The sequence below is a fragment of the Hordeum vulgare genome, chromosome 5H, assembly GCF_904849725.1.
Source record: "Hordeum vulgare subsp. vulgare chromosome 5H, MorexV3_pseudomolecules_assembly, whole genome shotgun sequence".
In the NCBI taxonomy this organism is placed as follows: domain Eukaryota; kingdom Viridiplantae; phylum Streptophyta; class Magnoliopsida; order Poales; family Poaceae; genus Hordeum; species Hordeum vulgare.
In genome coordinates, this window is record NC_058522.1 from 527,849,982 (window position 1) to 527,869,367 (window position 19,386).

Consider the following 19,386-nt stretch of genomic DNA (forward strand, 5'->3'; position numbering starts at 1 on the left):
GGTCAAAACATTCGGGAGATTATATAATGAATTTTTGCCGACCGGGAAGAGTATACCACAAAAAAATGGAGTCCGAAGGGTACAAGAGGTGGCCATAAGCCTATAGGGCGCACCCAGGGGGGTAGGTCGCGCCCCCCTAGCTTGTCGCCTCCTCATGCACTTTTCAGACTGCTTTAAATTTTCCTAATTTGTAAATATTCCAAAACTGATAAAAATTGCCATTAGAAATATTTTGCAGTCGGTTTGCTTACCGTAACACATACCTATTCCTTTTCAGAGTCTGAAACATTCTGATAGGTCTCCCCAATGTATTCCTCCGGAGTTATTGTATTGATAATATTGGTTTCAACATTTATGGGAGTACCTGAGATATAATGTTTGATTCTTTGCCCATTTACCACCTTCAGATTTGTGCCTTCGGTGTTGTTGATCTTGATGGCACCGGAACAATATACTTCCTCGATAATGTAAGGCCCTTCCCATTTAGAGAGAAGTTTTCCTGCAAAAAGTCTTAAACATGAGTTGTATAGCAAGACATGATCACCTACATTGAATTCACGCTTTTGTATCCTTCTATCATGCTATCTCTTAACATTTTCTTTAAACAACTTAGCATTCTCATTGGCCAGGGTTCTCCATTCATCAAGTGAGTTAATGTCAAATAACCTCTTCTCACCAGCAAGTTTGAAATCATAGTTAAGCTCTTTACTTGTGCAATAAGCTTTATGTTCTAGCTCTAGAGGTAAGTGGCATGCTTTACCATAAACCATTTTATATGGAGACATACCCATAGGGTTTTTGTAAGCGGTTCTATAAGCCCATAGTGCATCGTCAAGTTTCTTGGACCAATTATTTCTAGATCTATTAACGGTCTTTTGCAAGATCAATTTAATTTCTCTATTGCTCAATTCTACTTGACCACTAGACTGAGGATGATAAGGAGATGCAATTCTATGATTAACACCATACCTAGCAAGCAATTTATGGAAAGCACCATGAATAAAGTGTGAATCACCATCAGTCATTAAATATCTAGGGACTCCAAATCTAGGGAAAATAACTTCTTTCAGCATTTTAATAGAAGTGTTATGATCAGCATTACTAGTTGGAATAGCTTCTACCCACTTAGTAACATAATCAACAACAACTAGAATATGAGTATACCCATTGGAGTTTGGAAAAGGTCCCATATAATCAAAACCCCAAACATCAAATGGTTCTATAACAAGAGAGTAATTCATAGGCATTTCCTGATGTCTACTAATATTACCAATTCTTTGACATTCATCACAAGATAAGACAAACATACAAGCATCTTTGAAGAGACTAGGCCAATAAAAACAAGATTGCAATACCTTGTGTGCAGTTCTATCTCCAGTGTGATGTCCTTCGTAGGCCTCGGAGTGACAATTGTGTAGGATGTGTCCCTGTTCATGCTCAGGTACACAACGTCTAATAATACCATCTACTCCTTCTTTATAAAGGTGTGGATCGTCCCAAAAGTAATGTCTTAAATCATAGAAGAACTTTTTCTTTTGTTGGTATGTGAAACTAGGCGGTATAAATTTAGCAACAATGTAGTTAGCATAATTAGCATACCAAGGAGCACTGCGTGAAGCATTTATGACATCTAGTTGTTCATGAGGGAAGCTATCATCAATAGGTAGTGGGTCATCAAGAACATTCTCTAGTCTAGAAAAGTTATCTGCTACGGGGTTATTAGTGCCCTTTCTATCAATAATATGCAAATCAAATTCTTGTACCAGAAGAACCCATCTAATGAATCTAGGTTTAGCATCTTTCTTTTCCATAAGGTATTTAATAGCACTGTGACCAGTGTAAACACAACTACTAAAAATTCCTTTTCAGTGGTGGCGTAGTTTCTTTGAGCACTGTCTAGAGTTTTACTAGTGTAATAGATGACATTTAATTTCTTATCAACTATTTGCCCTAGAACAGCACCAACAACATAATCACTCGCATCACACATAATTTCAAAGGGTAGGTTCTAATCAGGTGGTTGAACAACATGTGTAGTGATCAAGGCTCTCTTAAGAATTTCAATTGCTTCCACACAATCATCATAAAAAACGAACGGAACATCCTTTTGCAAAAGATTAGTGAGAGGCTTAGAAATCTTAGAGAAGTCTTTAATAAATCTCCTATAGAAACCAGCATGACCAATGAAACTTCTTATACCTTTGATATCTGTTGGACACGGCATTTTTCAATAGCATAAACTTTAGCTTTATCAACTTCAATACCTCTTTCAGAGATTTTGAATGTCCCAAGACAATGCCTTCATTAACCATAAAGTGGCACTTCTCCCAATTCAAGATAAGATTAGTTTCTTCACATCTCTGCAAAACTCGATCAAGGTTGCTTAAGCAATCATCAAAAGAAGTTTCGTAAAGCAAAGATCATCCATGAAAACCTCAACAATCTTTTCACAAAAGTAAGAGAATATAGCCATCATACATCTTTGAAAGATAGCAGGTGCATTGCATAAACCAAAAGGCATATGTCTATAAGCAAAGGTACCGAAAGGCCAAGTAAAAGTTGTCTTCTCTTGATCCTCTTTCGACACAAGTATTTGAGAGAAACCAGAACAACCGTTTAGAAAGAAAAATATGTATGTTTGGATAGTCTTTCTAACATTCGATCAATAAAAGGTAGCGGGTAATGATTTTCCTAGTAGCCTTATTTAATTTCCTAAAATCAATTACCATTCTATATCATCTAACAATTCTTTGCGGGGTCAATTCATTTTTATAATTAGGAACAATGATAATACCTCCCTTTTTAGGGACACAATGAACGAGATTAACCCATCTACTATCAGCAATAGGATAAATTATACTTGCCTCCAGAAGCTTTAGTATTTCATTTCTTACCACTTCCTTCATTTTAGGATTTAATCATCGTTGGTGATCAACAACTGGTTTAGCATTGGGCTCCATATTTATTTTGTGTTGACATAGAGTGGGACTAATGCCCTTAAGATCATCAAGAGTATATCCAATAGCGACACGGTGTTTCCTCAAAGTTTTCAATAATCTCTTTTCTTCATGCTCTGAAAGATTAGCACTAATAATAACATGCTATATCTCCTTTTCATCAAGATAAGCATACTTCAGAGTATCAGGTACTTGTTTAAGCTCAAACACGGGATCACCCTTGGGTGGAGGAGGATCCCCTAGTATTTCAACAGGCAGGTTGTGTTTCAAAATAGGCTGTTGATCAAAGAAAATCTTATCTATTTCATTCCTTTCATTCATATGCATATCATTTTCATGGTCTAGTAAATATTATTCTAAAGGATCAGTAGGAGGCAGAGCAGTAGAAGCGAGACCAATAATTTCATCTTTACTAGGCAATTATTTGTCATGGGTTTGTCTACGAAATTTAGAGAAACTGGACTCATGAGAAACATGCCCGAAACTTACAAGAATCGTTTTTTTTCTCACAATCAATCCTAGCATTAACAGTATTCAAGAAGAGTATACCGAATATAATAGGAAAAAATCATCTTGTGGGGAGCCAAGAACAAGAAAATTAGTAGGATGCTTTATTTTCCCACACAATACTTCAACATCTCTAACAATCCCAATTGGTGCAATAGTATATCTATTAACAAGCTTGATGGTAACATCAATTTCTTCTAATTCAGCTGGTGCAATATCATTCATAATTTCTAGGTATAAGGTATAGGTAATTGCACTCACACTAGCACCCACATCACATAAGCCATGATAGCAATGATCTCCTATTTTAACAGAAACAGCAGGCACGCCAACAATAGTTCTATGTTTACCTTTAGTATCACGTCTAGCAATTCTAGCAGCTTCATCATAGAAATGAATGACATGCCCATCAATATTATCAACCAGGAGATCTTTAACCATAGCAATATTAGGTTCAAACTTAATTTTTTCAGGAGGTATAGGTGTTCTAGCAAACTCTTACGAACCACAGTTGAAGCTTTAGCATGTTCCATTATTCTAACAGCAAAGGGTGGTTTCTCAATATAAGCAGTAGGAATAACATGATCAACATTATAAATAACAATTTCTTCTTCAACTTTAATAGGCTCAACCACTTTAAACTCAATGGGAGGATGATATTTAAACCACTTCGCTTTGGGGAGATCAATATGAGTAGCAAAAGATTCACATAATGAAGCTACTACCTCAGAGTCAAGTCCATATTTAATGCTAAAATCACGAAAAGCATCGGTGTCCATAAAGGATTTAACACAATAAAACTTAAGGTTTATACCTTACTCATTACCTTCGTCGAGTTCCCAATCTTCAGAGTTGCATTTAATTCTTTCCAATAAGTCCCATTTGAATTCAATATCTTTCTTCACAAAGGAACCAACACAAGAAGTATCGAGCATGGATTGATCATTACGAGAGAGCCGAGCATAAAAATTCTGAATAATAGTTTCTCTCGGGAGCTCATGATTGGGGCATGAATATAACATTGACTTAAGCCTCCCCCAAGCTTGAGCGATTCTTTCTCCTTCACGAGGCAAAAAATTATAAATATAATTCTGATCACGATGAACCAAATGCATAGGATAAAACTTCTTAGGAAATTCCAATTTCAATCGGTTGTAGTTCCATGATACAATATCATCACATAGCCTATACCACGTCAATGCATTATACTTCAAAGATAAAGGAAATACCTTCTTCTTGACGTCATCCTCGGGCAGACCTGCAAGCTTAAATAAGCCACAAACTTGATCCACATAGATTAGATGCAAATCAGGATGTAGTGTTCCATCTCCTGCATAAGGATTAACTAGCAGTTTTTCTATCATACCCGAAGGACTTTCATAATAAATATTTTCAGTAGGTGCAGCAAGTTGAGGAGCATCTCTTTGTGCTTCCGGCCAGGGTGAAGATACCCCGAACAAGCCCCTCAAAGGAGTATTTTCCATAGTGACAAGTGACAGTAAATTTTAGCACAATATATATTTTTTACTTACTAAGTTCCACGCACCAAAGGCGCTTCACTCCCCTGCAACGGCGCCAGAAAAGAGTCTTGATGACCCACAAGTATAGGGGATCTATCGTAATCCTTTCGATAAGTAAGAGTGTCAAACCCAACGAGGAGCACAAGGAAATGAAAAGCGGTTTTCAGTAAGGTATTCTCTGCAAGCACTAAAATTATCTGTAACACATAGTTTTCTGATAAGGTAATTCGTAACGGGTAGCAAGTAACAAATGTAAAAATGTTGTAGCAAAGTGGACCAATCCTTTTTGTAGCAAATGACAAGCTTGGACAAACTCTTATATAAAGCAAAGTGCTCCCGAGGACACATGGGAATTTCTGTCAAGCTAGTTTTCATCATGCTCATATGATTCGAGTTCGTTACTTTGATAATATGGTATGTGGGTGGACCGGTGCTTGGGTGCTGCCCTTACTTGGCTAAACATCCCACTTATGATTAACCTCTCTCGCAAGCATCCACAACTACAAAATAAGAATTAAGATAAATCTAACCATAGCATGAAACATATGGATCCAAATCAGCCCCTTACGAAGCAACGCATAAACTAGGGTTTAAGCTTCTGTCACTCTAGCAACCCATCATCTACTTATTACTTCCCAATGCCTTCCCCTAGGCCCCAATAATGGTGAAGTGTCATGTAGTCGACGTTCACATGACACCACTAGAGGAGAGACAACATACATCTCATCAAAATATCGAACGAATACCAAATTCACATGATTACTTATAGCAAGACTTATCCCATATCCTCAGGAAGAAACGTAATTACTCACATAGCATATTCATGTTCATAATCAAAGGAGTATTAATAAACATTAAGGATCTGAACATATGATCTTCCACCAAGTAAACCTACTAGCATCAACTACAAGGAGTAATCAACACTACTAGCCACCCCCACGTACCAATCTGAGGTTTGAGACAAAGATCGGATACAAGTGATGAACTAGGGTTTGGAGAGGAGATGGTGCTGATGAAGATGTTGATGGAAATTGTTCCCCTCTCAATGAGAGGATCGTTGGTGATGACGATGGCTTTGATTTCCCCCTTCGGGAGGGAAGTTTCCCTCGCAAAATAGCTCCGCCGGAGCTCTAGATTGGTTCTGCCATAGTTCCGCCTCGAGACGGCAGCCTTTGTCCCAAACGTTCTGATATGACTTTTTTTCCCGGTCGAAACCCTTCATATAGCAGAAAATGGGCACCGGAGGCCTGCCAGGGGGGCCACAAGCATGCAGGGCGCGCCTAGGGGGGTAGATCACGCCCCTGGCTTTTGGCCACCTGGTGGGTCCCCTGATGTATTTCTTTCGCCCAATATTTTTTATATATTCCAAAATAATTATCCGTAAGTTTTCAGGACTTTTGGAGCTGTGCAGAATAGGTCTCTCATATTTTCTCATTTTCCGGTCGAGAATTCCAGCTGCCGGCATTCTCCCTCTTCATGTAAACCTTGTAAAATAAGAGATAAAAAGCATAAGTATTGTACCATAATGTGTATTAACATCCCATAATGCAATAAATATCGATATAAAAGCATGATGCAAAATAGACGTATTAGTTACCATGAAGACACACCAACGCCACGATGGCTCACCCTGTTCTCTCCTTGAGACAACACCGCGAAGGTGTTTCTCAACCACTAGTGGTAGGTATTGAGGTGGCCTCCAAACCCTCACAACCTTTTCTGGGGAAATCACAATGAACGATTCTTCGCCGGAGTACTCCTACCGCCTAGGAGTCTCCAACCTCCAAGAGTGACAAGATGCACCACGAAAACAAGGGGGATTCAACTTTTGCTTTGGTGAATGTGTAGGTCGGGCACACCTCCTTCACTCCTCAAAAGATCAAGAGCTTTAGTTGGCTAAGGAGGGAGAAATCCAAGAAATCAAGGTCTAAAAATGGTGGAGAGAGAAATGGAGTCATCACGTTCTTCGTGGGGAAGAAGAAGACTATTTATAGGTGGGGACATAATCCAGTCGTTGGAGAGAGATTCTTGCAAAGCCCTGAAGTTTCGGGGACGCATGGAAGTTCTGGATCATGAAAGTTCTGGGTAGGTTCCGGGCTAACCAGAGAGTTTGCATCCACTCTGGGGTACCCCTGAAGCTGCTAGAACTGTGGAACGGAAGTTCCGTGGCCCGAAAGTTCCGTCAAGCCCAGAAGTTCCTGGGGATGGACGTTTCGGCCAAGGTTCTGGGCTACCGAGTGAGTTTCCACAGAAGTGCAGTTTTTCTAGGTGACCCAGAAGCTTCCCGGAACCATCCCGGACCTTCTGGTCCCCGGAAGTTTCGGACATCCCGGAAGTTCCGCCCTGATTAGAAACATTTTGCGATTATATTATTTGGACCACTTTTGAGAATAAGTTGTGCTAGATCTTATGTGTACGTGAAGTTGAATCCCAGGTGTTTTCATGATGCACCCCCTCTTAATAGTGGGGTTGCCTAAGAACTCAAGAAAGAGGAAAACACTATGGCTTTTTACTTTTTCCGAGTAGAGGGAGAATAACCATCAATGCTTCACTTCAAATTTGACGGTGTTGTTTATACTAGAGCATGTGGTTAGAAACACAAATGAAATTATCATATATGTCAAAAACTATTAAGGGCAACAATGCACTTTCATGTGGGAGAAAATGCGGTATCAAACCTGTTGGATTCATATTGTGCAGCGTCACGATAGAGGGTTAATCATGAAAAATATTCGATATTTTTTAGCAAGGGTTGTCCCCAAACTCTAAGGCAAGAAGTAAAGACTTCGCTTGAAGTGCACAATGAGTCCTTGAGTGAGAGATACCTTGGAATGCCTATGGATGTTGGTCACTCAATCAATGGTACTTTTAGGTATCTTCGTTATAGAGTATGGGAGAGGATAAGGGCGTGGATGGAGAAACTCGTGTGTGCAGGAGGAAAAGGGGTGTTGATAAAAGCAGGGGCGCAAGCACTACCGGTGTTTTCAATGGCATGATTCAGGCTGCCACGTGGCCTATGTGAGAATATAACATCTATAATGCGACAGTTTTGGTGGGGCAGCAAGAATGATAAACAAAAGCCTAACTGGGTGGCTTTGGATGATATGACTCGGCCTAAAAAACATGGGAGGATTAGGTTTCCGCAACCTAGAGATATTTAACTTGGCCTTGCTCTCTCGACAAGCATGGCGTATATTGCACGAGCCTGATTCTCTTAGTGCAAGGATTTTGAAGGCAAAATACTTCCCGACCCGCAGATTTCTAGACGTAGAACTTGGACATAATCCCTCACAAATTTGGAGGGTGATGCTGGATGGAAGGGATGTACTGCTGCAAGGTCTTGTTTGTCAGATCGGAGATGGGCCAACTACTAATATCTGGTACGGTAACAGGATCCCTAGGCACCGGATGAGGCGTCCAATTCCCACCCATCCAAGGAATGCTCCAACGATGGTTGCGCAGCTGCTCGAAGTGACTACACGAGAGTGGAAGGAGGAACTGATGCGGAACACTTTTGTGCCAAACGATGCGGGTGCGATTGTGGGAATACCCATATGTACAAGACAAATTTCACACTTCTGGGCATGGGCCCCTGACCGAAAGGGCCGCTTCTCAGTCCGGTTAGCATATAACATGATCCTTGGAACCAAGATACAGAGGGAGGTGTGGCTTCATGATAAGCAATGGGTCTCGAACACGCAGCAAGACGATGATGGTTGGTCGTCCGTTTGGAATTTGAGGGTTCCCTCAAAGATCAAAAAATTTGCGTGGAGGCTTTGTAGGCAGTCGCATCCTTCGGGGGGTTTACTACATCATTGCAACGTGGCCTCGTCCCTGGGATGCTCTTTATGTGGAGAAACAGACAACTCGACGCATAGCCTCATTGAGTGCAGATGGGCTAGGAGCTTATGGGCACATTCTAATGAGCAAATGGTGGAGCACATGCACCATAATAGTAACCCTAGGGCAAAGAAATGGTTGTTTGCAATGAGTGACTCATTATCGCATGATGAATTACAAATATGATTGTTACCCTATGGGCATTTTGGAGATCACGGAGGAAATTCATACATGAGGATATATTTCACAACCCTCTATCAACACATGGGTTTTTCCAGAAGTTTGTGTTAGATATTCAAGTCTTCCAGAAGCATATGATGCCAAGGCAAACAACACATGTGCCTAAACCTCTAGGTTTGCTGCCACCACGTGAGAGCTACGTAAAAATAAATGTTGATGTTGCAGTCTCAAGGCATGGTTGTTTAGGTGTTGTGGGTGCTATTTGTAGAGACCAAGGGTGCTTATTCATGGATGCATCTACACTATTCTTTCTATACATAAGTGATGCGGCTACCTTGGAGGCTCTTGCGGTGAGGGGAGCTTTGGCCTCGTAGAGGACATGTACACCCTGCACATATTCATTGCTTCGGACTATAAGGCTATTGTGGAGGAAATCAAGACGAGGAGCTCGACGAATTATGGAGTTGTGATTAAAGAAATACAAGAATGTCTAGTAGATTTTCTTTCTAGTATTTTTAGTTATGAATTCATAGCCCCTGATGGTCTGGCTCACACTCTTGAAAAGCATGGTCTTACTTTAGGGGTTGGTCGCCATGTATGGTTAGGTGTAACGACTAAGATGCGATGCTTTCCTTATTTTGAGGCCTCGCCCCCAACTAAGGAAAGTGTAGGAGCTTTTGATTGATCGAACTTGGCCGAGTTGAATCTAGCAAAAACTTTTTTGAGTCTTAGTTATATCGTACAGTAGGTTTATTTTTTCTCCTCTTCTATGCTCTCGTGAGGTTCACGACTTAGGAAATTTTAATATCTTAGTATCTCAGGACGGAGGATGTTCGAAATTGCTTCAATACTAGTAGTGGCGCGATAAGCCCGACATCCCCAGTACTGGTGTAGAGAGTTCGGGGGTACCACCATACTTAGTATCGTTGTGATTACGATGGTCTGAGATAGATGAGGTTCCGATATTCTGGTTATGTGTTGATGGATGTGATACACTGGACGGGTTAGTATAGGAGTTGAGTGACATATTACTCCTTGTATCCGTGGACCAGATTGCATGACCAGAAATTTTGAAAGTTCTTACGTGGGAATTCCATTAGCAACTTAGGAATTCTTTCATCAGATGTATGTTGGGTATATACATTTGTTCCTAGCAATCCTAGCTTATACTTGGCATTTACAAGTGACTTTTCAGTCAGATGTTGTTGACGGTTATTTAGAGGAAGCATTCTTACTAATTATAGTTCGAGTGCAATTGCTAAGAATTCTTGTTCAGATATTTTTGTCCCTTGAATCAGCTTAATCTTTGAATTTTCATCTCTGTTCTAATATTGTTGACCGTCTCCAGGATGGCTCCACCAACTCGCCAGAATCCGGGTCGTGAGGATGCTGACCCTCCACCATCCCCTTCGCCACCGCCTCCTCCTCCAGAGGCATGACAAGCTGTGATGGCGACAACCAATGCAAACACTCAGATGTTGCTTCAGTTGTTGCAAGAGAGGAACCAAGAGCATCAGGCTAATTCAAACAATGGTGGACAACGGTTTGCAACTCTGAATCAATTCCTCGCGAACCAGTCGAAGTTCTTCACTTCCTATGACCATCCATTCGATGCGGATGACTGGATTCGTGACATGAACAAGCACTTTGAGTGCATTAATGTGCGACCAGAGGACTTTGTCAAGTTTGCAATATTTCAACTCAAGGGGTAGGCATCAGAATTGTGGCAGCAATTGAAGGATTCCAGAGGCAACAGAGTGGTCGGCTGGGATGATTTCTGCAGGGATTTCACGGCTCACTATATTCTAGCAAGTTTTGTGGAAGAGATGCGTGAGAAATTCACGCGCTTGAAGCAAGGGAATTCGTCTGTGTACAAGTACAATGTGGAGTTCCAGGAGCTGGCTAGTTATGCGAAACAAGACATTCCAGATCAGTAGAGGAAGATTTATCAGTTCCGAGGTGGTCTCAAGGAAGACTTGCAGCTGGCCCTTGCCTTGCACGAGCCTCTCGAGTTCAACCAGTTTTACAATTTGGCTCTCAGGGCTGAGGTGGCTTTGCTCAAAGTGGAGAACTCAAGGAAGCATTTCAGAGATTCTAGTTCCTCGTCCTCAACTCAGGTGGTTCAGAAGCAACAAAAATATTGGGTGTCTCCTCCTCCTCTGCAGCCTCAGCAGTTCAAGCAGTCTGGTGGTCGTGGTTCTTCCCACCAACTCAACCCAGCTTTCCAACACAGATTTCAGCAGCAGAAGCAAGGAAATCCTCAAGTGCAATTTCGTCCGCTGTCAGAGGTGACTTGTCATAGGTGTGGTCAGAAGGGTCATTACTCTAACAAGTGCGACAACCAGCAGCGTCTTCCGCCTCCTCCTCTAGTCAACCCCCCTGGCAATGCAATGGTGAAGTTCAATCCCAAGTCTGCAAGGGTGAATATGGTGAATGCAGCTGAAGTAGAGAACTCCACAGATGTGATCATGGGTAATCTTCCAATTAATGATATTCATGCAAAGGTTTTATTTGACACTGGTGCATCGCATTCGTTCATTTCCAAGCCTTTTGCAACCAAGCACCATTTGCATCATGAGCAGTTGCCTAGACCTTTGTGAGTGGTTTCTCCGGGTTTATTTATGCATGCAAACATGGTGGTTCCGGATGTGTTTGTCAAGTTGGGCAGCTATTCTTTTCTGGCTTCTCCAATTGTCCTTGGCAAGTCGGATATTGATCTGATCCTTGGCATGGATTGGCTGGCGATGAACAAGGCGTATGTTGATTGTGAAGCAAAAGAAGTCAAGTTGACTCATGCTTCGGAGGACGTGATCATTTCGCTGCTCGCGATGACACGATCCGTATATTTTCCCTCAGTGAGAAGGGTGATATCTCTCCCATTTCTCAAGTGCCACTGGTCTGTGAGTATGAAGATGTCTTTCCTGAAGAGTTGCTAGGAATGCCTCCACAGCGACCAGTTGAGTTCATAATTGAGCTTGAATCTAGAACTGGATCGGTCTGCAAGCGGCCGCATAAACTTGGTCCTCAAGAGCTGAAAGAGTTGAAGAAGCAACTTGATGAGCAAGAGCGTCTGGGTTCGATAAGACCAAGTTCATCTCCTTGGGGTTGTGGTGTTCTGTTTGTCAAGAAGAAGGATGGCACGGACCGACTCTGTATCGACTACCGTCCATTGAATAAGAAGACAATCAGAAACAAGTATCCACTTCCCAACATCAATGAATTGTTCGAGCAACTGAAAGGGGCCAAGATTTTCTCTAAGCTTGATCTCCGGATGGGCTATCATCAGATCCGCATTCGTGAAGAAGATATTCCCAAGACTGCTCTTAGGACAAGCTTTGGCTCTTATGAGTACACAGTGATGTCTTTTGGTCTCGCTAATGCTCCTCCGACCTTCTCTCGATGATGAATTATATCTTCTCCCCATTCAAGAATGAATTTTTCTTGGTGTATCTTGATGACATTCTGGTCTTTTCTGAAACTGAGGAAGAGCATGAAGAACATCTCCGGCTTCTACTTGATAAGCTAAGAGAGCACAAGTTCTATGCTAAGTTTTCCAAATGTGAGTTTTGGTTGAAGGAAGTTGTGTACCTTGGGCACATCATGTCTGCCGAGGGCATCCAAGTTGATCCTACAAAGGTGAAGGCTATTGTTGAGTGGGAACCTCCTGAAAATGTGAAGCAGCTTCGAAGCTTTCTCGGGCTTGCAAGCTATTGTAGAAGGTTCGTTGAGAAGTTCTCCAAGATTGCTAAGCCTCTGTTCAACCTTCTTTAGAAGAGTGTGAAGTTTGTCTAGTTTCCAGAGTGTCAGTTGGCTTTTCGATACACTCAAAGTGAAGCTCACTTCAACTCCAGTCTTGACTCCTCCTGATGATTTCAAGCCTTATCAAGTGCTCTATGATGTCTCTCTCCAAGGTCTTGGTGCAGTTCTGATGCAAGAGAAGAAAGTGCTAGCTTATACCTCGAGGCAGTTGAAGCAAGTGAGAAGAACTACCCCATTCATGATCTTGAGTTGGTGGCAGGTGGTGGGTTCGTTATGTGATGGATTGTCTTATTAGGGATGATAGACTACTCATATCAATAAGGAATTCCTTCTTTTTCGAGAGCCCATTCGAACAGAACTTCCAGGTTAAGCGTGCTCGGCTTGGAGTAGTTCTAGGATGGGTGACCGACCGAGAAGTTGATCCCGGGTGTGCATGAGTGAGGACAAAGTGCGCAGAAAAGACTAGTATTGATATGTGGGGCCAGTCTAGATCCCGCCAGGAGTAACGACCGCCGGCGGGTGTGTCCGGTACGTTACAAGTTGGTATCAGAGCCGACCCCCACGGTTACACGGATGTTGACTTGATGCACAGACCACTCGAACAGAACTCTCAGGTTGAGCGTGCTCGGCTTAGAGTAGTTCTAGGATGGGTGACCGACCCGGAAGTTAATCTCGAGTGCACATGAGTGCGGACAAGGTGCGCAGAAAAGACTAGTATTGATATGTGGGGCCAGTCTAGATCCCGCCAGGAGTAACGACCGCCGATGGGTGTGTCTTGGGCGTTACATTAGGCCAACCCGGAGACCATCTTTTCTTCCATGTAAACCTTGTGACGGTATAATAAATCTTCCAAGTATGTCTAAAAAAAATTGCCACTGCATTGTTTCTTTTCCTTTTTTTCACGTTCTTTGTGTTTTTTTAATCTTTTTGTGTTATTTTTAAGATTTCCATATTAAACTGACTCATTTACGTAAAACATTGAAAAATATTAACCAAGCATTTTAAAAATGTTGAATATGAACAGAGAAAAATATTCTCACGTATACAAGAAGCGTATATAAAACAATATACAATTTGTATGGAAAAGTTGATCATGTACTTGAAACTTGTTAATCAAAAAAATGAAAAATATTATTCATGCATTTGAAATTGTTGATCAACCAGTTCAAAATGTTAAATGTATATAGAAAACATATTTCTCGCGCATACTATATTTTTCCAAAACAATGTGTGTTAAGACATGTTGATCATGTATTTCAATAATGTTAAACATGTGTAAAAAAGTTCCTGGAGTTTAAAATGCGAAAAAGATAATATTGTCATTAAGAAAATGTTCACCATGTATTCAAATAATGTTAATCATGTATTGATGAAAACTTAAACATGCATTATAAAATCTGTTAAATATATACCAAAATGTACATTGTTAGACATGCAAAATGTAAGTTGTCAAAATGTTTACAGGAAATGTTTATGTATGTGTACTAAAAAATTCACATGTGTTAAACAAGAAAGGAACTGTTGAGTGACAAAGATACAAACAGAAAGTAGAAAACAAATGAAAACCAAAAAGACAAAACAAAGAAACGCAAGAAATAAAACCCAAAGAAAACCAATGCAAAAGAATGGAAAGAGAAAACGCCAAGAAAGAAAACAAAGGAACTGGTGAAAAGGAAGAAGAAAAAGGAGGAAGAAAATGAAGAAAGAAAAATCATGAAAACTCGATAAAAAAAAAAGGAAAAAACAATAAAAAATATGAAATAAATGAAGAAACCCGATGAAAACCCAAGACAAGCGTCCGGGGAGTTGCCAAGGATTGAAATCTGAGAGAAATGGCCCGGGCCAAATATACCCATGCGAATAAAAAAAGGTTCTGGGGAGGGGAGCATAGTGTCAAAAAAGGACATGGCGAAAAACGTCTAATATTAACTTACAAAGGGAGTGTTATTTTGTTCACAACTTTTCTTTGGTTTTCCTAATGTAAACATCTTCAGTGGTTTTTCTTTATATTTTATTTTCAAAAATAAAAATAATGTTAAGAATTTTACAATCTTTGTTTTCTCAATACTAATAATAATTTTAAAAAACATGTACTTTCGAAAAAGGAGACTTCAAAAAAATATTTTAAATGGTTGAAATTTATAAATTTAAAAAACGTTTTGAATACAATTTTTTATAATGTACCTTAGTTACAAAAATGTTTAAAATTCTTGAAAAATATATGTTGTATCAAAAATGTGTCAAATTTCCAAAAAGCAAATATTTCCTTAAAATGATTGAAAATAAAAAACATGTTTTAAAAATGCTAAGTTTGTTTAAAACAACATTTGTAAATTAAAGAAACTTCACGTTTAAACAAAAACTTCATGATTTTGAAAAGGTCGAATGACTGGAAAAAAAACTTCACTACTATAGGCATGTCGCTTCTGTCCTTCATAGGCGGGCCCAGTCGTGGGGCTCATGTTTGCAAGAGGCTGATTGTTTCCGCAAAGAGCTGCACACAGGGAGATTCTAGAAAATTTGCTCAATAAAAAAACGAGATTCTAGAAAACGAAACTCCCCAACAACGAACACATGATCTACAAGACTATCTCCATCTACTAGGCACTAGTTCGTTGCCCGTGCGTTGCTACGGTGTCATGCATATACTCTGGTTCAACATCAGTTTTGAAACATACCTTTAGAATCCTCATGAAACTAAACAATATTGTCAACCTTTTCTTTACAATTAAAGCACTATTTTCATTTACCGTCAATTTATATTTATTGCACTGATGTATATAAAAATATATATGTGTGCTTGCATAATTTGCTACATCATGGATTGACAACGCCTTATATTTGACTTTTGTCATTGGATATCGAACCTATACTTGGAAAAGGGGTGCTTCCTTGTTGTAAGAGCTATGCAATAACCTTAAGACTCGGATTAGCAGCCTAGTATATGAGAAGCCATGCATTTATCCAAGTGTCGTATATATATCAAAATTATGTATTGTGTCTTAATCAGAAGAACTCCGAAAAATCTACCAAATCGAAAAACAACAAGCACATGAGCACATTTCCAACTTCCAGAAATAAAGAAAAACAGATACAAAACTAAAGGCAAATGGACTTAATTCCCATCATACCAATATGCATGATACTTGTTTTGTGCATACATTCATGTTCGAGACGAATACCTTTTGTGTGCATACAAGTGCCGCAAAAGCAGCTTGTCTAAAAATAGCAAAACTAAGAAGAGAAATAAATAGCCTTCTCTGCTCTCATGGCTCTTTTCAGTTGTTTTTCGTTAAACAATCTATTGATCACACCGTTGCAATTGATCTGCAAGACTGATTCTTGAGGCTTAAACCTCAATTGCAAGATTGAAATGAATAGCAATCTGTTGGTCAAAACCGTTTGCGTCTCCATCTTCTTCTACCTGATCCACCATGGAACATACAGTAATTCTTTATGTACAAAGGAGAGTATGTATTTTTTACCAGAAGAAAACAAAGGAGACTATGTACTTTGTGATAGAAGAGGTGACATTACAAGCTAAAAAAATGCTCCCTCTGTCACAAAATAAGTGGCTCAACTTTATACTAACTTTAAAATTTGTACAAAGTTGAGTCACTTATTTTGGGACGAGGGAGTAGTAAACAAGTAGCATGCCTCTTACATAACATATTAACACACTAACTTCACATATCATATCATGTCACAATGATGAGCGAACAATTTAATACAGCAGAAAATATAAATAAATGTAACCATTATGAAACAAACAGTACTGGAATGAACCATGTATCTATTTGACCGGAATGATACATGAACATGCTACAGTAGATAATATTTCTTATCATATATTTCAACACTAATTTTCCATACTGTAAGCAGCTACCTATAATAGAAAAATAAATAAAAATGATGTTTTTTTTGCAACAACACCTTGAGATCACCGCATTGGCATGGATGACTTTCTAGTGCAATGATTATAAAGAGTTCTTTTAGTGATTATGCACACGGAAAGCAGTCTCGGCCAATATAAATTAAAACCAAGCCACAATCATTTAGATATTAATATGCACAAACCTATCTGGAGCGTGGAAAACTCCCTGTGGCTGTGTAGAGGTGCATTTTTGTGTTTGTTAAAGCTGATGGAAGATATTTATTTCATTGTAACTAAAGAGGGCCTAATTTGCAACTTGTAAGCAGTAAAACCTGAAAAACTTGTGCCCTAATTCCTTGGAAGCTGGTATGGCAAGACTAATATTGGTGGAGATCCGTTCATTACATGCAACAATGGTTGGTTCCAGAAAAGGTAAGCCTCATAATCTATTAATATTTAGACCTATAATATTTAAAAAGAAAACTGCTATCAAAACATGAACGAACGGTTGTTCAAGCCTCTAAGATGCAAGGATTTACTCGGAGAAGCATATAGATCGACAAAGGAAAGAGCTGAGCTCCATATCTCTCTCATGCATTATTTGTTTTCATTACATTCAAAGAAAATGATTGCTCGGAATGTATGTTACCTTGTTTTGTGGCACGTAAGACTTCTCTGCTCATACCTTTAGACCAAAGCGTAAAATCTGAGATAGTGTTCCGAATAGTATCTAGGGGGAGTGCATCTCGTTACAGAATACAAGCTTCCAGAGGATGGCGAGGGTGAAGGTAGGCCAAGTGTTGACGTAATATGACTAAAGAAGTAGGGATATATCAATAGAAACATATATAAAGCCAAATTGGAACAACATCGAGTGAGACATCAACATGTTGCGATCAACCCTGATTTTATTTACTTTTATCTTTGTACTCCCTCACCAACAATTTTCTACTTGAGAGAGAAGCAACCATATTTAAGACCGCTCATATCAGATGCCATTATTTTTTATACCTTAGAGTCAACAGTGTTTTTAGAAAGTTATATGGCTGTATAATATTTTCTAGAAATGTACAACAATCTTTCCAGTATCATTATCAGATCTGCTACAGGTGTGCTACTGCCAGTTGGCGTATCAAACTGTTAGCGCAAAGCAATGCCATTAAAAATATTGATTTACGAATGAAAAGAACAACATAAAAAAATTGGAGAACTTTTACAGTGGATGAAAAGATTGACCGCTACAAGATGATGGTACTGGCTTGAAAAAAAAGTTCACAATATTGATCAAATGCTCCATACATAGCAGCGTCGAGGGCACACAGAATTATTGAGTAACATTAAGAAAATAACCACGCATGTTCTTTATTAGTTCTTAAGTACACAGTAGACGTCTCAGGCTGTTCTTTATTAGTTCTTAAGTACACAATAGACGTCTCTTTATTAGTTCTTAAGTACACAATAGACGTCTCAGGTTATGGTTTAAAACGCCAATCAACTTCACAAAGGCATGAATCGATCTAGTAAGACAATCTTTGGTGCATTCTTCACACTCGCTCTTCGACTGACCCTAAAAACAAATCCCCAATAAATGTTTTTGGAAGTTTAGGTTTCTGTGAGATGAGGGACTACAATCACCAAACTACTAACACAAGAACAAAGCACATCCAGAACTCTATACAAACGGCAGAACATGGTACATGTATCAGTTTAGGTACACTTGTTTCAATTCAACATGACCATGACTAACTCCGTGGTCATTTTATTCTATAATTTAGCATGGCTGAACACACTCTTCTGCAAATTACTTCAGATCGAAAAAGGAAAATCACTACCAACCTTTTTTCTCATAGCATTTTTTCTTTGAGAAACTCCATTTCACTCTGTAAGGAGCTGGATTTAATCATTGGTCTTCATTCACAGGATAGCAAGTTCATATGACAGGCTACTGACATTTCTATGTTTGTGAAAACCAGTTCATATAAAGCATGTATGGTTTTTTTGTGAGCCTCATAAATCAGCTTACAGTTCTGCCAAGCAAGTAAATTTTAACACCATTTTGTAATGGTCATAAGGAAAAAATCAAGTGTATTCAAATAACAAAGCCAGGCCATAGCTTTGCCAAGGAGGGTACTATTACTAAAGAATAAGCCAGCCCATGATATAACAGAAAGCATAGAACAAACCAGAAAGAAACGACTAAAGAGGCACATATGAATGTACTGAAATTGTAGTTACAAAAGCCTAACGTTGGTTTTTCTTAAATACCAGCAGATATGCCCTTTGTGAGAAACATCTAGCAAGCTTCCAATCTACCACCAAGGATCGCATTTAATTGATACCTGAAATTCTTTGGAGCAGTAACGAGGGTTATCACAATGATTCACACTACCAACTTATGTATGAAGAAACAAAGTAGTAGTTGTTTAAGTACTCACCAAACCAGAGCCTTTGGTGCAATGTAATTTTGAATGGGTGTATATTAGTACATGTTTCTCTCATCCAAACTAAAGCCTAACCAATGAACTCCCACCGCCACACACCTCGTCTTCCACAGGTGATGCATCATCACATACCATGTGATTCAGATCAACCTTCAAAAGAATTCATCCATTGAAAGTTTGGAACTGCATGTCTAATAAGATAAAAACCAGTCAGAGCCAACTATAGTGGACACCAAACCCAATTGGTTATGAGGCATCTCGTTGCTTGGTGGATTTTACTGCATGTTGCTCGCATTTCACTAACACAA

At 39.5% G+C, this 19,386-nt stretch overlaps 1 long non-coding RNA gene across 1 annotated transcript; it reads right to left on the reverse strand.

Annotated features, from left to right (window-relative positions):
* Nucleotides 1–15,878: 15,878 nt before the first annotated feature.
* LOC123398379 lies at nt 15,879–17,323 on the reverse strand. Its single transcript, XR_006610144.1, has 2 exons — nt 17,287–17,323; nt 15,879–16,187 (listed from the first exon to the last, which is right to left on the reverse strand). It is a non-coding gene; the product is annotated as an uncharacterized LOC123398379 (long non-coding RNA).
* Nucleotides 17,324–19,386: the final 2,063 nt, after the last annotated feature.